We start from the raw sequence: 2,500 nt of genomic DNA, 5'->3' as shown, positions 1-2,500 counted from the left end.
CCCTGACACTTGCTTTTCAAAAGCCGAGGTAGCTTTTCAGGCAGGAACCTGAGGGTTTGACAAGTATTATTTGCAAATTGTACTGAAAACCGCGCTCGTTAAAAAAGTGTTCAATAGAGGTTGAACCAGAACGAGCATACGAAGGAACTAAATTGCATTTGAAAAAGTTTCGGGGTCTTCCTGCAGGTTCCCGAAAGCATTGTGTTTTTGGTCACTTGGGATTAGTCTTTATTTGGAGTTGTTTTGTTTTCTGTCTTTTGCTTCTTTTGTTTTACGTAATTTCTGCTCCGGTACATGCAGAAGCTGCCAAGTTTCGTCCGCGTCAGCCTCGGTTTCATGCTTCCCAGTCGACCCCCGAGATTACCAATGTGGCCCTTTGCAATTTTATTCACCCTTTCATTCAATTTCACATCTAACTATTGATCTCAGCAATTTCTGCTGATCTCAGCTCAGCTCGCAGATCTAAGGATGCTTTCCTTTTGTCAGAACTGGCCGACCAGCCCCGTCAGTCTGCAAAGAAAATTCAACAATATCAAGAAACACTTGCACGATAATCCCTAACATTCTTCCGGAGGAGTACCGTATTTATTCGATTAAACAACGCAGATAGAAAGAAAAATTCTAATAAACGCCGCACCCAATCAGAAGAATGCGGAGTAAAAAAACAAGCACACGTTTAATTATCTGAAGGTCGATCACAAGCCAGACATTTTCTATTCTATCTCAGCAAAACAGCAAGAATTTTAAACATGTTTCTGTTTGAAATCATATTTACAAATGATCTACCGTAATAGACCATATTGGTATTCTCAGAATTGGACTGGAAATTAGCTTGTAATGGAGGCAAATGCATATGCTTTATTGTATTCCCCCGCATTAGCCTCCATTGCAAGCTAATTCCAGTCCAATTCTGAGAATACGAATATGGTCTATTGTTGTCAGAGATTTAAGAAAAGCGCCGCCCTTGAACAGCCCACTTTCGAACGTTTCATAATACTCTTTGTTTGTCCTTCCAGTTTGCGTAAGTATCGTTTCCAGTTACTCTTGGGACTTACAATGGTCCCAAGAGAAAACAAAAACAATACTTATGCAAAATTGGGAGCCGTAACAAACAAAGAGTATTACGGCACCTTCGAAAATGGCCCTTAAACGCCGCATCGGACACGCTCAAAATTTAATAAACGCCGCGATATTTAATCGAGTAAATACGGTATATATCATCCTCGAAGTGTGTTAATTTGAAGGCGTTCTAGAGTTAGTCCTTCCAAATGCTCTGTCACAGTGATAGGTCAGTTCTTTCAAATGGAAAGCGCCCTAAGATTAAGTCTTTAATCAGATTAAATCATTTCAAGAATAGAAAAAAAGGAATTAATGCAGTAAGTCCTTAACGAACATAGGTAATTTACGGACTTTTGAATTTAGCCTAAGAATAATAGCGGTTTTGTGCAAAGTCGTATGTTGAATCATAAAAGATATCAGCAGAAATAACTCTAAAGATAGAAGTGATCATCGCACTTTTCTTGACAATTTAAGCAATTGTCTCTTATAGACACGTGAATAACTCAGGAGGCTTCAACGGAATTTGAACCCAAGACCTTGCGACCAACTAAGCTAAGAAGCCACTCAGTTGTGAGAAGGTCAATTTGTTGGGCTCGTGGCCACCTGAATTTTTCAGATGTCTATAAGAGATAATTCTTTAATTGTCCAGTAAAGTGCGAAGATCACTTCACTCTTTCGCCTATGACAAACTTCAAATACATAAATTTATTTCATTCATAGAGCCCTTTCAGGGCAACACACGAGCCAACAAACTGACCTGCTCTCAAAGCTCAGACGGCTCAGATGGCAGAGCATTGCACCGGCATCACAATTTAAAAGTCATGGGTTCCAATCTGAATTTCTCAGGTGTCTATAAGATCTATAAGAGGCAATTGCTTAGAAAAGGGTGAAGATGACTTCATTCGTTTCTCTGTAAGCCACACTTCAAATACGTACAGAAACAACAATTACGAAATGTGTACTCCTCCAAAGACCTCTAACGTTTCACGAAAATTTCACAAGTGTCAATATCAGATATGCTAGTCGAGTATAATATTATGTCTGAATGTTTGTTCGGTGTAAAGTAATTAGAAAAAAGTCGTCAGATTCTGATTCAAATATGAAAAAAAAAAAAAAAACGACAACAAATATACAGTACAAGAATAAAATAAGAATACATAAATGAAGTAAAGCATGCATTTCAAGTTGTTGTAATCGAAATATGGTGCCCAACGTCAGTGTTTCGCGCGGCTTTTAAAAAGCACAGCGGGTGAGGAATATGAGATTTGCGTCGAAAGGCAACTTTTTTTTGTTCAGTTGGGAACACAAACCACCTTGTACAAACTTGACCTCACATTTTTCTCTCGTAGGTGATCAACCAGGTTAAATGCCTATTATTAATCTTATAAGCTACTGCCGATAAGTCGGATAATCAGTCAAAACAAATATTTTTTTGTCCGCT

Source organism: Montipora capricornis, chromosome 14, assembly GCF_036669925.1.
Source record: "Montipora capricornis isolate CH-2021 chromosome 14, ASM3666992v2, whole genome shotgun sequence".
In the NCBI taxonomy this organism is placed as follows: Eukaryota; Metazoa; Cnidaria; class Anthozoa; order Scleractinia; family Acroporidae; genus Montipora; species Montipora capricornis.
Note: the sequence above shows the minus strand (reverse complement) of the source record.